This window comes from Gasterosteus aculeatus, chromosome 4 (assembly GCF_964276395.1).
Source record: "Gasterosteus aculeatus chromosome 4, fGasAcu3.hap1.1, whole genome shotgun sequence".
In the NCBI taxonomy this organism is placed as follows: domain Eukaryota; kingdom Metazoa; phylum Chordata; class Actinopteri; order Perciformes; family Gasterosteidae; genus Gasterosteus; species Gasterosteus aculeatus.
Window position 1 is genome coordinate 35,364,622 of NC_135691.1, and position 10,623 is coordinate 35,375,244.

Here is a 10,623-nt window from a genome sequence, read left to right on the forward strand (position 1 = left end):
GTTTTCTGCCACCTTGAAAAAGTTAGCGAGTCAAAATAAATTAGTGTCCAAAGTGGACTATAAAACGGTAAAGACATGTCAGAAGTGGGGTTCGAACCCACGCCTCCAATTGGAGACCAGAAGCCTCTTTACTGAAGAAGGAGTCAAACCTTGAGTCTGGCGCCTTAGACCACTCGGCCATCCTGACACACAAATAAAGCAAAGACAAACGTTTTCTGCCACCTTGAAAAAGTTAGCGAGTCAAAATAATTTAGGGTCCAAAGTGGATTATAAAACGGTAAAGACATGTCAGAAGTGGGGTTCGAACCCACGCCTCCAATTGGAGACCAGAAGCCTCTTTCCTGAAGAAGGAGTCAAACCTTGAGTCTGGCGCCTTAGACCACTCGGCCATCCTGACAAACAAACAAAGGAAAGACAAACGTTTTCTGCCACCTTGAAAAAGTTAGCGAGTCAAAATAATTTAGGGTCCAAAGTGGATTATAAAACGGTAAAGACATGTCAGAAGTGGGGTTCGAACCCACGACTCCAATTGGAGACCAGAAGTCTCTTTACTGCATACAGAGCCGAACCTTAAGTCTGGCGCCTTAGACCACTCGGCCATCCTGACACACAAATAAAGGAAAGACAAACGTTTTCGTCCACCTTGAAAAAGTTAGCGAGTCAAAATAATTTAGTGTCCAAAGGGGATTATAAAACGGTAAAGACATGTCAGAAGTGGGGTTCGAACCCACGACTCCAATTGGAGACCAGAAGTCTCTTTACTGCATACAGAGCCGAACCTTAAGTCTGGCGCCTTAGACCACTCGGCCATCCTGACACACAAATAAAGCAAAGACAAACGTTTTCTGCCACCTTGAAAAAGTTAGCGAGTCAAAATAATTTAGTGTCCAAAGTGGACTATAGAACGGTAAAGACATGTCAGAAGTGGGGTTCGAACCCACAACTCCAATTGGAGACCAGAAGTCTCTTTACTGCATACAGAGCCGATCCTTAAGTCTGGCGCCTTAGACCACTCGGCCATCCTGACACACAAACAAAAGAAAGACAAAAATTTTCTGACACCTTGAAAAAGTTAGCGAGTCAAAATAATTAAGTGTCCAAAGTGGATCATAAAACGTTAAAGACATGTCAGAAGTGGGGTTCGAACCCACGCCTCCAATTGGAGACCAGAAGCCTCTTTCCTGAGAAAGGAGTCAAACCTTGAGTCTGGCTCCTTAGACCACTCGGCCATCCTGACACACAAATAAAGCAAAGACAAACGTTTTCTGCCACCTTGAAAAAGTTAGCGAGTCAAAATAAATTAGTGTCCAAAGTGGACTATAAAACGGTAAAGACATGTCAGAAGTGGGGTTCGAACCCACGACTCCAATTGGAGACCAGAAGTCTCTTTCCTGAGAAAGGAGTCAAACCTTGAGTCTGGCGCCTTAGACCACTCGGCCATCCTGACACACAAATAAAGCAAAGACAAACGTTTTCTGCCACCTTGAAAAAGTTAGCGAGTCAAAATAAATTAGTGTCCAAAGTGGACTATAAAACGGTAAAGACATGTCAGAAGTGGGGTTCGAACCCACGCCTCCAATTGGAGACCAGAAGCCTCTTTACTGAAGAAGGAGTCAAACCTTGAGTCTGGCGCCTTAGACCACTCGGCCATCCTGACACACAAATAAAGCAAAGACAAACGTTTTCTGCCACCTTGAAAAAGTTAGCGAGTCAAAATAAATGAGTGTCCAAAGTGGACTATAAAACGGTATAGACATGTCAGAAATGGGGTTCGAACCCACGCCTCCAATTGGAGACCAGAAGCCTCTTTCCTGAAGAAGGTGTCAAACCTTGAGTCTGGCGCCTTAGACCACTCGGCCATCCTGACACACAAACAAAGGAAAGACAAACGTTTTCTGCCACCTTGAAAAAGTTAGCGAGTCAAAATAAATTAGTGTCCAAAGTGGACTATAAAACGGTAAAGACATGTCAGAAGTGGGGTTCGAACCCACGCCTCCAATTGGAGACCAGAAGCCTCTTTCCTGAAGAAGGAGTCAAACCTTGAGTCTGGCGCCTTAGACCACTCGGCCATCCTGACACACAAATAAAGGAAAGACAAACGTTTTCTGCCACCTTGAAAAAGTTAGCGAGTCAAAATAAATTAGTGTCCAAAGTGGACTATAAAACGGTAAAGACATGTCAGAAGTGGGGTTCGAACCCACGCCTCCAATTGGAGACCAGAAGCCTCTTTCCTGAAGAAGGTGTCAAACCTTGAGTCTGGCGCCTTAGACCACTCGGCCATCCTGACACACAAACAAAGGAAAGACAAACGTTTTCTGCCACCTTGAAAAAGTTAGCGAGTCAAAATAAATTAGTGTCCAAAGTGGACTATAAAACGGTAAAGACATGTCAGAAGTGGGGTTCGAACCCACGCCTCCAATTGGAGACCAGAAGCCTCTTTCCTGAAGAAGGAGTCAAACCTTGAGTCTGGCGCCTTAGACCACTCGGCCATCCTGACACACAAATAAAGGAAAGACAAACGTTTTCTGCCACCTTGAAAAAGTTAGCGAGTCAAAATAATTTAGTGTCTAAAGTGGATTATAAAACGGTAAAGACATGTCAGAAGTTGCGTTCGAACCCACACCTCCAATTGGAGACCAGAAGCCTCTTTCCTGAAGAAGGAGTCAAACCTTGAGTCTGGCGCCTTAGACCACTCGGCCATCCTGACACACAAATAAAGCAAAGACAAACGTTTTCTGCCACCTTGAAAAAGTTAGCCAGTCAAAATAATTTAGTGTCCAAAGTGGATTATAAAACGGTAAAGACTTGTCAGAAGTGGGGTTCGAACCCACGACTCCATTTGGAGACCAGAAGTCTCTTTACTGCATACAGAGCGGAACCTTAAGTCTGGCGCCTTAGACCACTCGGCCATCCTGACACACAAACAAAGGAAAGACAAACGTTTTCTGCCACCTTGAAAAAGTTAGCGAGTCAAAATAATTTAGGGTCCAAAGTGGATTATAAAACGGTAAAGACATGTCAGAAGTGGGGTTCGAACCCACGACTCCAATTGGAGACCAGAAGTCTCTTTACTGCATACAGAGCCGAACCTTAAGTCTGGCGCCTTAGACCACTCGGCCATCCTGACACACAAATAAAGGAAAGACAAACGTTTTGGGCCACCTTGAAAAAGTTAGCGAGTCAAAATAATTTAGTGTCCAAAGGGGATTATAAAACGGTAAAGACATGTCAGAAGTGGGGTTCGAACCCACGCCTCCAATTGGAGACCAGAAGCCTCTTTCCTGAGAAAGGAGTAAACCTTGAGTCTGGCGCCTTAGACCACTCGGCCATCCTGACACACAAATAAAGCAAAGACAAACGTTTTCTGCCACCTTGAAAAAGTTAGCGAGTCAAAATAAATTAGTGTCCAAAGTGGACTATAAAACGGTAAAGACATGTCAGAAGTGGGGTTCGAACCCACGCCTCCAATTGGAGACCAGAAGCCTCTTTACTGAAGAAGGAGTCAAACCTTGAGTCTGGCGCCTTAGACCACTCGGCCATCCTGACACACAAATAAAGCAAAGACAAACGTTTTCTGCCACCTTGAAAAAGTTAGCGAGTCAAAATAATTTAGGGTCCAAAGTGGATTTTAAAACGGTAAAGACATGTCAGAAGTGGGGTTCGAACCCACGCCTCCAATTGGAGACCAGAAGCCTCTTTCCTGAAGAAGGAGTCAAACCTTGAGTCTGGCGCCTTAGACCACTCGGCCATCCTGACACACAAACAAAGGAAAGACAAACGTTTTCTGCCACCTTGAAAAAGTTAGCGAGTCAAAATAAATTAGTGTCCAAAGTGGACTACAAAACGGTAAAGACATGTCAGAAGTGGGGTTCGAACCCACGCCTCCAATTGGAGACCAGAAGCCTCTTTCCAGAAGAAGGAGTCAAACCTTGAGTCTGGCGCCTTAGACCACTCGGCCATCCTGACACACAAACAAAGGAAAGACAAACGTTTTCTGCCACCTTGAAAAAGTTAGCGAGTCAAAATAATTTAGGGTCCAAAGTGGATTATAAAACGGTAAAGACATGTCAGAAGTGGTGTTCGAACCCACGACTCCAATTGGAGACCAGAAGTCTCTTTACTGCATACAGAGCCGAACCTTAAGTCTGGCGCCTTAGACCACTCGGCCATCCTGACACACAAATAAAGGAAAGACAAACGTTTTCGGCCACCTTGAAAAAGTTAAAGAGTCAAAATAATTTAGTGTCCAAAGGGGATTATAAAACGGTAAAGACATGTCAGAAGTGGGGTTCGAACCCACGACTCCAATTGGAGACCAGAAGTCTCTTTACTGCATACAGAGCCGAACCTTAAGTCTGGCGCCTTAGACCACTCGGCCATCCTGACACACAAACGCCTTAGACCACTCGGCCATCCTGACACACAAATAAAGCAAAGACAAACGTTTTCTGCCACCTTGAAAAAGTTAGCGAGTCAAAATAATTTAGGGTCCAAAGTGGATTATAAAACGGTAAAGACATGTCAGAAGTGGGGTTCGAACCCACGCCTCCAATTGGAGACCAGAAGCCTCTTTCCTGAGAAAGGAGTCAAACCTTGAGTCTGGCGCCTTAGACCACTCGGCCATCCTGACACACAAATAAAGCAAAGACAAACGTTTTCTGCCACCTTGAAAAAGTTAGCGAGTCAAAATAATTTAGTGTCCAAAGGGGATTATAAAACGGTAAAGACATGTCAGAAGTGGGGTTCGAACCCACGCCTCCAATTGGAGACCAGAAGCCTCTTTCCTGAGAAAGGAGTAAACCTTGAGTCTGGCGCCTTAGACCACTCGGCCATCCTGACACACAAATAAAGCAAAGACAAACGTTTTCTGCCACCTTGAAAAAGTTAGCGAGTCAAAATAAATTAGTGTCCAAAGTGGACTATAAAACGGTAAAGACATGTCAGAAGTGGGGTTCGAACCCACGCCTCCAATTGGAGACCAGAAGCCTCTTTACTGAAGAAGGAGTCAAACCTTGAGTCTGGCGCCTTAGACCACTCGGCCATCCTGACACACAAATAAAGCAAAGACAAACGTTTTCTGCCACCTTGAAAAAGTTAGCGAGTCAAAATAATTTAGGGTCCAAAGTGGATTTTAAAACGGTAAAGACATGTCAGAAGTGGGGTTCGAACCCACGCCTCCAATTGGAGACCAGAAGCCTCTTTCCTGAAGAAGGAGTCAAACCTTGAGTCTGGCGCCTTAGACCACTCGGCCATCCTGACACACAAACAAAGGAAAGACAAACGTTTTCTGCCACCTTGAAAAAGTTAGCGAGTCAAAATAAATTAGTGTCCAAAGTGGACTACAAAACGGTAAAGACATGTCAGAAGTGGGGTTCGAACCCACGCCTCCAATTGGAGACCAGAAGCCTCTTTCCAGAAGAAGGAGTCAAACCTTGAGTCTGGCGCCTTAGACCACTCGGCCATCCTGACACACAAACAAAGGAAAGACAAACGTTTTCTGCCACCTTGAAAAAGTTAGCGAGTCAAAATAATTTAGGGTCCAAAGTGGATTATAAAACGGTAAAGACATGTCAGAAGTGGTGTTCGAACCCACGACTCCAATTGGAGACCAGAAGTCTCTTTACTGCATACAGAGCCGAACCTTAAGTCTGGCGCCTTAGACCACTCGGCCATCCTGACACACAAATAAAGGAAAGACAAACGTTTTCGGCCACCTTGAAAAAGTTAAAGAGTCAAAATAATTTAGTGTCCAAAGGGGATTATAAAACGGTAAAGACATGTCAGAAGTGGGGTTCGAACCCACGACTCCAATTGGAGACCAGAAGTCTCTTTACTGCATACAGAGCCGAACCTTAAGTCTGGCGCCTTAGACCACTCGGCCATCCTGACACACAAACGCCTTAGACCACTCGGCCATCCTGACACACAAATAAAGCAAAGACAAACGTTTTCTGCCACCTTGAAAAAGTTAGCGAGTCAAAATAATTTAGGGTCCAAAGTGGATTATAAAACGGTAAAGACATGTCAGAAGTGGGGTTCGAACCCACGCCTCCAATTGGAGACCAGAAGCCTCTTTCCTGAGAAAGGAGTCAAACCTTGAGTCTGGCGCCTTAGACCACTCGGCCATCCTGACACACAAATAAAGCAAAGACAAACGTTTTCTGCCACCTTTAAAAAGTTAGCGAGTCAAAATAAATTAGTGTCCAAAGTGGACTATAAAACGGTAAAGACATGTCAGAAGTGGGGTTCGAACCCACGCCTCCAATTGGAGACCAGAAGCCTCTTTCCTGAAGAAGGAGTCAATCCTTGAGTCTGGCGCCTTAGACCACTCGGCCATCCTGACACACAAACAAAGGAAAGACAAACGTTTTCTGCCACCTTGAAAAAGTTAGCGAGTCAAAATAATTTAGTGTCCAAAGTGGATCATAAAACGTTAAAGACATGTCAGAAGTGGGGTTCGAACCCACGCCTCCAATTGGAGACCAGAAGCCTCTTTCCTGAGAAAGGAGTCAAACCTTGAGTCTGGCGCCTTAGACCACTCGGCCATCCTGACACACAAATAAAGCAAAGACAAACGTTTTCTGCCACCTTGAAAAAGTTAGCGAGTCAAAATAAATTAGTGTCCAAAGTGGACTATAAAACGGTAAAGACATGTCAGAAGTGGGGTTCGAACCCACGCCTCCAATTGGAGACCAGAAGCCTCTTTCCTGAAGAAGGAGTCAAACCTTGAGTCTGGCGCCTTAGACCACTCGGCCATCCTGACACACAAACAAAGGAAAGACAAACGTTTTCTGCCACCTTGAAAAAGTTAGCGAGTCAAAATAATTTAGGGTCCAAAGTGGATTATAAAACGGTAAAGACATGTCAGAAGTGGGGTTCGAACCCACGCCTCCAATTGGAGACCAGAAGTCTCTTTACTGCATACAGAGCCGAACCTTAAGTCTGGCGCCTTAGACCACTCGGCCATCCTGACACACAAATAAAGGAAAGACAAACGTTTTGGGCCACCTTGAAAAAGTTAGCGAGTCAAAATAATTTAGTGTCCAAAGGGGATTATAAAACGGTAAAGACATGTCAGAAGTGGGGTTCGAACCCACGACTCCAATTGGAGACCAGAAGTCTCTTTACTGCATACAGAGCCGAACCTTAAGTCTGGCGCCTTAGACCACTCGGCCATCCTGACACACAAACGCCTTAGACCACTCGGCCATCCTGACACACAAATAAAGCAAAGACAAACGTTTTCGGCCACCTTGAAAAAGTTAAAGAGTCAAAATAATTTAGTGTCCAAAGGGGATTATAAAACGGTAAAGACATGTCAGAAGTGGGATTCGAACCCACGCCTCCAATTGGAGACCAGAAGCCTCTTTCCAGAAGAAGGAGTCAAACCTTGAGTCTGGCGCCTTAGACCACTCGGCCATCCTGACACACAAACAAAGGAAAGACAAACGTTTTCTGCCACCTTGAAAAAGTTAGCGAGTCAAAATAATTTAGGGTCCAAAGTGGATTATAAAACGGTAAAGACATGTCAGAAGTGGGGTTCGAACCCACGACTCCAATTGGAGACCAGAAGTCTCTTTACTGCATACAGAGCCGAACCTTAAGTCTGGCGCCTTAGACCACTCGGCCATCCTGACACACAAATAAACGAAAGACAAACGTTTTCGGCCACCTTGAAAAAGTTAGCGAGTCAAAATAATTTAGTGTCCAAAGGGGATTATAAAACGGTAAAGACATGTCAGAAGTGGGGTTCGAACCCACGACTCCAATTGGAGACCAGAAGTCTCTTTACTGCATACAGAGCCGAACCTTAAGTCTGGCGCCTTAGACCACTCGGCCATCCTGACACACAAACGCCTTAGACCACTCGGCCATCCTGACACACAAATAAAGCAAAGACAAACGTTTTCTGCCACCTTGAAAAAGTTAGCGAGTCAAAATAATTTAGGGTCCAAAGTGGATTATAAAACGGTAAAGACATGTCAGAAGTGGGGTTCGAACCCACGCCTCCAATTGGAGACCAGAAGCCTCTTTCCTGAGAAAGGAGTCAAACCTTGAGTCTGGCGCCTTAGACCACTCGGCCATCCTGACACACAAATAAAGCAAAGAGAAACGTTTTCTGCCACCTTGAAAAAGTTAGCGAGTCAAAATAAATTAGTGTCCAAAGTGGACTATAAAACGGTAAAGACATGTCAGAAGTGGGGTTCGAACCCACGCCTCCAATTGGAGACCAGAAGCCTCTTTCCTGAAGAAGGAGTCAAACCTTGAGTCTGGCGCCTTAGACCACTCGGCCATCCTGACACACAAACAAAGGAAAGACAAACGTTTTCTGCCACCTTGAAAAAGTTAGCGAGTCAAAATAATTTAGGGTCCAAAGTGGATTATAAAACGGTAAAGACATGTCAGAAGTGGGGTTCGAACCCACGACTCCAATTGGAGACCAGAAGTCTCTTTACTGCATACAGAGCCGAACCTTAAGTCTGGCGCCTTAGACCACTCGGCCATCCTGACACACAAATAAAGGAAAGACAAACGTTTTCGTCCACCTTGAAAAAGTTAGCGAGTCAAAATAATTTAGTGTCCAAAGGGGATTATAAAACGGTAAAGACATGTCAGAAGTGGGGTTCGAACCCACGCCTCCAATTGGAGACCAGAAGCCTCTTTACTGAAGAAGGAGTCAAACCTTGAGTCTGGCGCCTTAGACCACTCGGCCATCCTGACACACAAATAAAGGAAAGACAAACGTTTTCGTCCACCTTGAAAAAGTTAGCGAGTCAAAATAATTTAGTGTCCAAAGGGGATTATAAAACGGTAAAGACATGTCAGAAGTGGGGTTCGAACCCACGCCTCCAATTGGAGACCAGAAGCCTCTTTCCTGAGAAAGGAGTAAACCTTGAGTCTGGCGCCTTAGACCACTCGGCCATCCTGACACACAAATAAAGCAAAGACAAACGTTTTCTGCCACCTTGAAAAAGTTAGCGAGTCAAAATAAATTAGTGTCCAAAGTGGACTATAAAACGGTAAAGACATGTCAGAAGTGGGGTTCGAACCCACGCCTCCAATTGGAGACCAGAAGCCTCTTTACTGAAGAAGGAGTCAAACCTTGAGTCTGGCGCCTTAGACCACTCGGCCATCCTGACACACAAATAAAGCAAAGACAAACGTTTTCTGCCACCTTGAAAAAGTTAGCGAGTCAAAATAATTTAGGGTCCAAAGTGGATTTTAAAACGGTAAAGACATGTCAGAAGTGGGGTTCGAACCGACACCTCCAATTGGAGACCAGAAGCCTCTTTCCTGAAGAAGGAGTCAAACCTTGAGTCTGGCGCCTTAGACCACTCGGCCATCCTGACACACAAACAAAGGAAAGACAAACGTTTTCTGCCACCTTGAAAAAGTTAGCGAGTCAAAATAAATTAGTGTCCAAAGTGGACTATAAAACGGTAAAGACATGTCAGAAGTGGGGTTCGAACCCACGCCTCCAATTGGAGACCAGAAGCCTCTTTCCTGAAGAAGGAGTCAAACCTTGAGTCTAGCGCCTTAGACCACTCGGCCATCCTGACACACAAACAAAGGAAAGACAAACGTTTTCTGCCACCTTGAAAAAGTTAGCGAGTCAAAATAATTTAGGGTCCAAAGTGGATTATAAAACGGTAAAGATATGTCAGAAGTGGGGTTCGAACCCACGACTCCAATTGGAGACCAGAAGTCTCTTTACTGCATACTGAGCCGAACCTTAAGTCTGGCGCCTTAGACCACTCGGCCATCCTGACACACAAATAAAGCAAAGACAAACGTTTTCGTCCACCTTGAAAAAGTTAGCGAGTCAAAATAATTTAGTGTCCAAAGGGGATTATAAAACGGTAAAGACATGTCAGAAGTGGGGTTCGAACCCACGCCTCCAATTGGAGACCAGAAGCCTCTTTCCTGAGAAAGGAGTAAACCTTGAGTCTGGCGCCTTAGACCACTCGGCCATCCTGACACACAAATAAAGCAAAGACAAACGTTTTCTGCCACCTTGAAAAAGTTAGCGAGTCAAAATAAATTAGTGTCCAAAGTGGACTATAAAACGGTAAAGACATGTCAGAAGTGGGGTTCGAACCCACGCCTCCAATTGGAGACCAGAAGCCTCTTTACTGAAGAAGGAGTCAAACCTTGAGTCTGGCGCCTTAGACCACTCGGCCATCCTGACACACAAATAAAGCAAAGACAAACGTTTTCTGCCACCTTGAAAAAGTTAGCGAGTCAAAATAATTTAGGGTCCAAAGTGGATTATAAAACGGTAAAGACATGTCAGAAGTGGGGTTCGAACCCACGCCTCCAATTGGAGACCAGAAGCCTCTTTCCTGAAGAAGGAGTCAAACCTTGAGTCTGGCGCCTTAGACCACTCGGCCATCCTGACAAACAAACAAAGGAAAGACAAACGTTTTCTGACACCTTGAAAAAGTTAGCGAGTCAAAATAATTTAGGGTCCAAAGTGGATTATAAAACGGTAAAGACATGTCAGAAGTGGGGTTCGAACCCACGACTCCAATTGGAGACCAGAAGTCTCTTTACTGCATACAGAGCCGAACCTTAAGTCTGGCGCCTTAGACCACTCGGCCATCCTGACACACAAATAAAGGA

At 44.9% G+C, this 10,623-nt stretch overlaps 50 non-coding genes across 50 annotated transcripts; all 50 read right to left on the reverse strand.

Moving 5' to 3' along the window:
- Positions 1-76: 76 nt before the first annotated feature.
- Positions 77-187, reverse strand: trnal-caa (transfer RNA leucine (anticodon CAA)). Its single transcript has 2 exons — positions 150-187; positions 77-122 (listed from the first exon to the last, which is right to left on the reverse strand). It is a non-coding gene; the product is annotated as a tRNA-Leu (tRNA).
- Positions 188-286: 99 nt separating this feature from the next.
- On the reverse strand, positions 287-397 carry trnal-caa (transfer RNA leucine (anticodon CAA)). Its single transcript has 2 exons — positions 360-397; positions 287-332 (listed from the first exon to the last, which is right to left on the reverse strand). It is a non-coding gene; the product is annotated as a tRNA-Leu (tRNA).
- Positions 398-496: 99 nt separating this feature from the next.
- Positions 497-607, reverse strand: trnal-uaa (transfer RNA leucine (anticodon UAA)). The gene is made up of 2 exons: positions 570-607; positions 497-542 (listed from the first exon to the last, which is right to left on the reverse strand). It is a non-coding gene; the product is annotated as a tRNA-Leu (tRNA).
- A 99-nt stretch (positions 608-706) lies between these two features.
- trnal-uaa (transfer RNA leucine (anticodon UAA)) lies at positions 707-817 on the reverse strand. The gene is made up of 2 exons: positions 780-817; positions 707-752 (listed from the first exon to the last, which is right to left on the reverse strand). It is a non-coding gene; the product is annotated as a tRNA-Leu (tRNA).
- Positions 818-916: 99 nt separating this feature from the next.
- trnal-uaa (transfer RNA leucine (anticodon UAA)) lies at positions 917-1,027 on the reverse strand. The gene is made up of 2 exons: positions 990-1,027; positions 917-962 (listed from the first exon to the last, which is right to left on the reverse strand). It is a non-coding gene; the product is annotated as a tRNA-Leu (tRNA).
- A 99-nt stretch (positions 1,028-1,126) lies between these two features.
- Positions 1,127-1,237, reverse strand: trnal-caa (transfer RNA leucine (anticodon CAA)). Its single transcript has 2 exons — positions 1,200-1,237; positions 1,127-1,172 (listed from the first exon to the last, which is right to left on the reverse strand). It is a non-coding gene; the product is annotated as a tRNA-Leu (tRNA).
- Positions 1,238-1,336: 99 nt separating this feature from the next.
- Positions 1,337-1,447, reverse strand: trnal-caa (transfer RNA leucine (anticodon CAA)). Its single transcript has 2 exons — positions 1,410-1,447; positions 1,337-1,382 (listed from the first exon to the last, which is right to left on the reverse strand). It is a non-coding gene; the product is annotated as a tRNA-Leu (tRNA).
- A 99-nt stretch (positions 1,448-1,546) lies between these two features.
- Positions 1,547-1,657, reverse strand: trnal-caa (transfer RNA leucine (anticodon CAA)). Its single transcript has 2 exons — positions 1,620-1,657; positions 1,547-1,592 (listed from the first exon to the last, which is right to left on the reverse strand). It is a non-coding gene; the product is annotated as a tRNA-Leu (tRNA).
- Positions 1,658-1,756: 99 nt separating this feature from the next.
- On the reverse strand, positions 1,757-1,867 carry trnal-caa (transfer RNA leucine (anticodon CAA)). The gene is made up of 2 exons: positions 1,830-1,867; positions 1,757-1,802 (listed from the first exon to the last, which is right to left on the reverse strand). It is a non-coding gene; the product is annotated as a tRNA-Leu (tRNA).
- A 99-nt stretch (positions 1,868-1,966) lies between these two features.
- Positions 1,967-2,077, reverse strand: trnal-uaa (transfer RNA leucine (anticodon UAA)). The gene is made up of 2 exons: positions 2,040-2,077; positions 1,967-2,012 (listed from the first exon to the last, which is right to left on the reverse strand). It is a non-coding gene; the product is annotated as a tRNA-Leu (tRNA).
- A 99-nt stretch (positions 2,078-2,176) lies between these two features.
- trnal-caa (transfer RNA leucine (anticodon CAA)) lies at positions 2,177-2,287 on the reverse strand. Its single transcript has 2 exons — positions 2,250-2,287; positions 2,177-2,222 (listed from the first exon to the last, which is right to left on the reverse strand). It is a non-coding gene; the product is annotated as a tRNA-Leu (tRNA).
- Positions 2,288-2,386: 99 nt separating this feature from the next.
- Positions 2,387-2,497, reverse strand: trnal-caa (transfer RNA leucine (anticodon CAA)). The gene is made up of 2 exons: positions 2,460-2,497; positions 2,387-2,432 (listed from the first exon to the last, which is right to left on the reverse strand). It is a non-coding gene; the product is annotated as a tRNA-Leu (tRNA).
- A 99-nt stretch (positions 2,498-2,596) lies between these two features.
- Positions 2,597-2,707, reverse strand: trnal-uaa (transfer RNA leucine (anticodon UAA)). Its single transcript has 2 exons — positions 2,670-2,707; positions 2,597-2,642 (listed from the first exon to the last, which is right to left on the reverse strand). It is a non-coding gene; the product is annotated as a tRNA-Leu (tRNA).
- A 99-nt stretch (positions 2,708-2,806) lies between these two features.
- On the reverse strand, positions 2,807-2,917 carry trnal-uaa (transfer RNA leucine (anticodon UAA)). Its single transcript has 2 exons — positions 2,880-2,917; positions 2,807-2,852 (listed from the first exon to the last, which is right to left on the reverse strand). It is a non-coding gene; the product is annotated as a tRNA-Leu (tRNA).
- Positions 2,918-3,016: 99 nt separating this feature from the next.
- On the reverse strand, positions 3,017-3,127 carry trnal-uaa (transfer RNA leucine (anticodon UAA)). Its single transcript has 2 exons — positions 3,090-3,127; positions 3,017-3,062 (listed from the first exon to the last, which is right to left on the reverse strand). It is a non-coding gene; the product is annotated as a tRNA-Leu (tRNA).
- A 99-nt stretch (positions 3,128-3,226) lies between these two features.
- trnal-caa (transfer RNA leucine (anticodon CAA)) lies at positions 3,227-3,336 on the reverse strand. Its single transcript has 2 exons — positions 3,299-3,336; positions 3,227-3,272 (listed from the first exon to the last, which is right to left on the reverse strand). It is a non-coding gene; the product is annotated as a tRNA-Leu (tRNA).
- Positions 3,337-3,435: 99 nt separating this feature from the next.
- Positions 3,436-3,546, reverse strand: trnal-caa (transfer RNA leucine (anticodon CAA)). The gene is made up of 2 exons: positions 3,509-3,546; positions 3,436-3,481 (listed from the first exon to the last, which is right to left on the reverse strand). It is a non-coding gene; the product is annotated as a tRNA-Leu (tRNA).
- Positions 3,547-3,645: 99 nt separating this feature from the next.
- trnal-aag (transfer RNA leucine (anticodon AAG)) lies at positions 3,646-3,756 on the reverse strand. Its single transcript has 2 exons — positions 3,719-3,756; positions 3,646-3,691 (listed from the first exon to the last, which is right to left on the reverse strand). It is a non-coding gene; the product is annotated as a tRNA-Leu (tRNA).
- A 99-nt stretch (positions 3,757-3,855) lies between these two features.
- On the reverse strand, positions 3,856-3,966 carry trnal-cag (transfer RNA leucine (anticodon CAG)). Its single transcript has 2 exons — positions 3,929-3,966; positions 3,856-3,901 (listed from the first exon to the last, which is right to left on the reverse strand). It is a non-coding gene; the product is annotated as a tRNA-Leu (tRNA).
- A 99-nt stretch (positions 3,967-4,065) lies between these two features.
- Positions 4,066-4,176, reverse strand: trnal-caa (transfer RNA leucine (anticodon CAA)). The gene is made up of 2 exons: positions 4,139-4,176; positions 4,066-4,111 (listed from the first exon to the last, which is right to left on the reverse strand). It is a non-coding gene; the product is annotated as a tRNA-Leu (tRNA).
- Positions 4,177-4,275: 99 nt separating this feature from the next.
- Positions 4,276-4,386, reverse strand: trnal-uaa (transfer RNA leucine (anticodon UAA)). Its single transcript has 2 exons — positions 4,349-4,386; positions 4,276-4,321 (listed from the first exon to the last, which is right to left on the reverse strand). It is a non-coding gene; the product is annotated as a tRNA-Leu (tRNA).
- Positions 4,387-4,519: 133 nt separating this feature from the next.
- trnal-caa (transfer RNA leucine (anticodon CAA)) lies at positions 4,520-4,630 on the reverse strand. The gene is made up of 2 exons: positions 4,593-4,630; positions 4,520-4,565 (listed from the first exon to the last, which is right to left on the reverse strand). It is a non-coding gene; the product is annotated as a tRNA-Leu (tRNA).
- A 99-nt stretch (positions 4,631-4,729) lies between these two features.
- On the reverse strand, positions 4,730-4,839 carry trnal-caa (transfer RNA leucine (anticodon CAA)). The gene is made up of 2 exons: positions 4,802-4,839; positions 4,730-4,775 (listed from the first exon to the last, which is right to left on the reverse strand). It is a non-coding gene; the product is annotated as a tRNA-Leu (tRNA).
- Positions 4,840-4,938: 99 nt separating this feature from the next.
- On the reverse strand, positions 4,939-5,049 carry trnal-caa (transfer RNA leucine (anticodon CAA)). Its single transcript has 2 exons — positions 5,012-5,049; positions 4,939-4,984 (listed from the first exon to the last, which is right to left on the reverse strand). It is a non-coding gene; the product is annotated as a tRNA-Leu (tRNA).
- A 99-nt stretch (positions 5,050-5,148) lies between these two features.
- Positions 5,149-5,259, reverse strand: trnal-caa (transfer RNA leucine (anticodon CAA)). Its single transcript has 2 exons — positions 5,222-5,259; positions 5,149-5,194 (listed from the first exon to the last, which is right to left on the reverse strand). It is a non-coding gene; the product is annotated as a tRNA-Leu (tRNA).
- A 99-nt stretch (positions 5,260-5,358) lies between these two features.
- Positions 5,359-5,469, reverse strand: trnal-uaa (transfer RNA leucine (anticodon UAA)). The gene is made up of 2 exons: positions 5,432-5,469; positions 5,359-5,404 (listed from the first exon to the last, which is right to left on the reverse strand). It is a non-coding gene; the product is annotated as a tRNA-Leu (tRNA).
- Positions 5,470-5,568: 99 nt separating this feature from the next.
- trnal-uaa (transfer RNA leucine (anticodon UAA)) lies at positions 5,569-5,679 on the reverse strand. The gene is made up of 2 exons: positions 5,642-5,679; positions 5,569-5,614 (listed from the first exon to the last, which is right to left on the reverse strand). It is a non-coding gene; the product is annotated as a tRNA-Leu (tRNA).
- A 99-nt stretch (positions 5,680-5,778) lies between these two features.
- trnal-uaa (transfer RNA leucine (anticodon UAA)) lies at positions 5,779-5,889 on the reverse strand. The gene is made up of 2 exons: positions 5,852-5,889; positions 5,779-5,824 (listed from the first exon to the last, which is right to left on the reverse strand). It is a non-coding gene; the product is annotated as a tRNA-Leu (tRNA).
- A 133-nt stretch (positions 5,890-6,022) lies between these two features.
- trnal-caa (transfer RNA leucine (anticodon CAA)) lies at positions 6,023-6,133 on the reverse strand. The gene is made up of 2 exons: positions 6,096-6,133; positions 6,023-6,068 (listed from the first exon to the last, which is right to left on the reverse strand). It is a non-coding gene; the product is annotated as a tRNA-Leu (tRNA).
- A 99-nt stretch (positions 6,134-6,232) lies between these two features.
- trnal-uaa (transfer RNA leucine (anticodon UAA)) lies at positions 6,233-6,343 on the reverse strand. The gene is made up of 2 exons: positions 6,306-6,343; positions 6,233-6,278 (listed from the first exon to the last, which is right to left on the reverse strand). It is a non-coding gene; the product is annotated as a tRNA-Leu (tRNA).
- A 99-nt stretch (positions 6,344-6,442) lies between these two features.
- trnal-caa (transfer RNA leucine (anticodon CAA)) lies at positions 6,443-6,553 on the reverse strand. The gene is made up of 2 exons: positions 6,516-6,553; positions 6,443-6,488 (listed from the first exon to the last, which is right to left on the reverse strand). It is a non-coding gene; the product is annotated as a tRNA-Leu (tRNA).
- A 99-nt stretch (positions 6,554-6,652) lies between these two features.
- On the reverse strand, positions 6,653-6,763 carry trnal-caa (transfer RNA leucine (anticodon CAA)). The gene is made up of 2 exons: positions 6,726-6,763; positions 6,653-6,698 (listed from the first exon to the last, which is right to left on the reverse strand). It is a non-coding gene; the product is annotated as a tRNA-Leu (tRNA).
- A 99-nt stretch (positions 6,764-6,862) lies between these two features.
- trnal-uaa (transfer RNA leucine (anticodon UAA)) lies at positions 6,863-6,973 on the reverse strand. Its single transcript has 2 exons — positions 6,936-6,973; positions 6,863-6,908 (listed from the first exon to the last, which is right to left on the reverse strand). It is a non-coding gene; the product is annotated as a tRNA-Leu (tRNA).
- Positions 6,974-7,072: 99 nt separating this feature from the next.
- Positions 7,073-7,183, reverse strand: trnal-uaa (transfer RNA leucine (anticodon UAA)). Its single transcript has 2 exons — positions 7,146-7,183; positions 7,073-7,118 (listed from the first exon to the last, which is right to left on the reverse strand). It is a non-coding gene; the product is annotated as a tRNA-Leu (tRNA).
- Positions 7,184-7,316: 133 nt separating this feature from the next.
- Positions 7,317-7,427, reverse strand: trnal-uaa (transfer RNA leucine (anticodon UAA)). The gene is made up of 2 exons: positions 7,390-7,427; positions 7,317-7,362 (listed from the first exon to the last, which is right to left on the reverse strand). It is a non-coding gene; the product is annotated as a tRNA-Leu (tRNA).
- Positions 7,428-7,526: 99 nt separating this feature from the next.
- Positions 7,527-7,637, reverse strand: trnal-uaa (transfer RNA leucine (anticodon UAA)). Its single transcript has 2 exons — positions 7,600-7,637; positions 7,527-7,572 (listed from the first exon to the last, which is right to left on the reverse strand). It is a non-coding gene; the product is annotated as a tRNA-Leu (tRNA).
- A 99-nt stretch (positions 7,638-7,736) lies between these two features.
- trnal-aag (transfer RNA leucine (anticodon AAG)) lies at positions 7,737-7,847 on the reverse strand. Its single transcript has 2 exons — positions 7,810-7,847; positions 7,737-7,782 (listed from the first exon to the last, which is right to left on the reverse strand). It is a non-coding gene; the product is annotated as a tRNA-Leu (tRNA).
- A 133-nt stretch (positions 7,848-7,980) lies between these two features.
- Positions 7,981-8,091, reverse strand: trnal-caa (transfer RNA leucine (anticodon CAA)). The gene is made up of 2 exons: positions 8,054-8,091; positions 7,981-8,026 (listed from the first exon to the last, which is right to left on the reverse strand). It is a non-coding gene; the product is annotated as a tRNA-Leu (tRNA).
- Positions 8,092-8,190: 99 nt separating this feature from the next.
- trnal-caa (transfer RNA leucine (anticodon CAA)) lies at positions 8,191-8,301 on the reverse strand. The gene is made up of 2 exons: positions 8,264-8,301; positions 8,191-8,236 (listed from the first exon to the last, which is right to left on the reverse strand). It is a non-coding gene; the product is annotated as a tRNA-Leu (tRNA).
- Positions 8,302-8,400: 99 nt separating this feature from the next.
- trnal-uaa (transfer RNA leucine (anticodon UAA)) lies at positions 8,401-8,511 on the reverse strand. Its single transcript has 2 exons — positions 8,474-8,511; positions 8,401-8,446 (listed from the first exon to the last, which is right to left on the reverse strand). It is a non-coding gene; the product is annotated as a tRNA-Leu (tRNA).
- Positions 8,512-8,610: 99 nt separating this feature from the next.
- On the reverse strand, positions 8,611-8,721 carry trnal-caa (transfer RNA leucine (anticodon CAA)). Its single transcript has 2 exons — positions 8,684-8,721; positions 8,611-8,656 (listed from the first exon to the last, which is right to left on the reverse strand). It is a non-coding gene; the product is annotated as a tRNA-Leu (tRNA).
- Positions 8,722-8,820: 99 nt separating this feature from the next.
- On the reverse strand, positions 8,821-8,930 carry trnal-caa (transfer RNA leucine (anticodon CAA)). Its single transcript has 2 exons — positions 8,893-8,930; positions 8,821-8,866 (listed from the first exon to the last, which is right to left on the reverse strand). It is a non-coding gene; the product is annotated as a tRNA-Leu (tRNA).
- A 99-nt stretch (positions 8,931-9,029) lies between these two features.
- On the reverse strand, positions 9,030-9,140 carry trnal-caa (transfer RNA leucine (anticodon CAA)). Its single transcript has 2 exons — positions 9,103-9,140; positions 9,030-9,075 (listed from the first exon to the last, which is right to left on the reverse strand). It is a non-coding gene; the product is annotated as a tRNA-Leu (tRNA).
- Positions 9,141-9,239: 99 nt separating this feature from the next.
- Positions 9,240-9,350, reverse strand: trnal-uaa (transfer RNA leucine (anticodon UAA)). Its single transcript has 2 exons — positions 9,313-9,350; positions 9,240-9,285 (listed from the first exon to the last, which is right to left on the reverse strand). It is a non-coding gene; the product is annotated as a tRNA-Leu (tRNA).
- A 99-nt stretch (positions 9,351-9,449) lies between these two features.
- On the reverse strand, positions 9,450-9,560 carry trnal-caa (transfer RNA leucine (anticodon CAA)). Its single transcript has 2 exons — positions 9,523-9,560; positions 9,450-9,495 (listed from the first exon to the last, which is right to left on the reverse strand). It is a non-coding gene; the product is annotated as a tRNA-Leu (tRNA).
- A 99-nt stretch (positions 9,561-9,659) lies between these two features.
- On the reverse strand, positions 9,660-9,770 carry trnal-uaa (transfer RNA leucine (anticodon UAA)). The gene is made up of 2 exons: positions 9,733-9,770; positions 9,660-9,705 (listed from the first exon to the last, which is right to left on the reverse strand). It is a non-coding gene; the product is annotated as a tRNA-Leu (tRNA).
- A 99-nt stretch (positions 9,771-9,869) lies between these two features.
- On the reverse strand, positions 9,870-9,979 carry trnal-caa (transfer RNA leucine (anticodon CAA)). Its single transcript has 2 exons — positions 9,942-9,979; positions 9,870-9,915 (listed from the first exon to the last, which is right to left on the reverse strand). It is a non-coding gene; the product is annotated as a tRNA-Leu (tRNA).
- Positions 9,980-10,078: 99 nt separating this feature from the next.
- On the reverse strand, positions 10,079-10,189 carry trnal-caa (transfer RNA leucine (anticodon CAA)). The gene is made up of 2 exons: positions 10,152-10,189; positions 10,079-10,124 (listed from the first exon to the last, which is right to left on the reverse strand). It is a non-coding gene; the product is annotated as a tRNA-Leu (tRNA).
- A 99-nt stretch (positions 10,190-10,288) lies between these two features.
- trnal-caa (transfer RNA leucine (anticodon CAA)) lies at positions 10,289-10,399 on the reverse strand. Its single transcript has 2 exons — positions 10,362-10,399; positions 10,289-10,334 (listed from the first exon to the last, which is right to left on the reverse strand). It is a non-coding gene; the product is annotated as a tRNA-Leu (tRNA).
- A 99-nt stretch (positions 10,400-10,498) lies between these two features.
- Positions 10,499-10,609, reverse strand: trnal-uaa (transfer RNA leucine (anticodon UAA)). The gene is made up of 2 exons: positions 10,572-10,609; positions 10,499-10,544 (listed from the first exon to the last, which is right to left on the reverse strand). It is a non-coding gene; the product is annotated as a tRNA-Leu (tRNA).
- Between the last annotated feature and the right edge of the window lie 14 nt (positions 10,610-10,623).